Here is an 841-nt window from a genome sequence, read left to right as displayed (position 1 = left end):
GTTCATTGTGGTTTAACCCCACGATAGCTGCTCACTCATTTCCCCAAGTAGGTGAAAGAACCAAAAGGGAAGGGAAAAGCTCATGAGCTGAGATAAAACCAGTTTAATAAGACAAAATAATAATTATAATAATGATACACAACTACTACTACTAAAAATAATATATAAAATTTAAAAAAAAAAAAAGTTATATTCAGGGCAATTTCTCAGGAACTCTGTCCACGCAGAAGAGCTGGTCCTGGAAAGAGGAGCACCCTGGTCATGAACAGCCAATGTCAGGGAGAGAGCGAAAAGGCAAAAAGGCCCAACAGCCAACTGCAAAATGGCAGAATAGCAAAAGGCTGAACTAACATCAAACTTCCAAAGGAATGGAACTCTCAAACAGAATTAACTGAACTAGCAAACCAGAAAACCAGAACAGAACTAATAGAATTAATGAAACTAACTGGCCAAAAAAGCAGACTCTAATTTCATACAGAACATGGTGCTAATGACAAGGAATATTTCATTCAGCAGCCTGGATGTCAGTCAAGGTGCTGTCCCATCAGTCGCCCCCTCCTTTCAAATTGCATCTGTATCTGAATGACCAAAGTCATCCTTGGTTTCCCTGGTAACAGCCAAGAAATCAATGTTTTTGCATTCCTTTCATACCAAACACTAGAAAGCTACTGGAAGGAAAACACCAACTCTATCACAGAGTTACCTCATTATTCTTACACTAAATCTAAAACAAAGACTGTGTTAATGATTAAAAAAAAAATCTAGCTGCATAAAAATGAACTCAGTTTCAGTCAAACAGTGTTCCAATAGCTGGAAAAAACTAAGGGGAAAAGAAAGTAAA

The sequence above is a fragment of the Columba livia genome, chromosome 1 (assembly GCF_036013475.1).
Source record: "Columba livia isolate bColLiv1 breed racing homer chromosome 1, bColLiv1.pat.W.v2, whole genome shotgun sequence".
Taxonomy (NCBI): domain Eukaryota; kingdom Metazoa; phylum Chordata; class Aves; order Columbiformes; family Columbidae; genus Columba; species Columba livia.
This window is presented reverse-complemented; position numbering follows the sequence as displayed.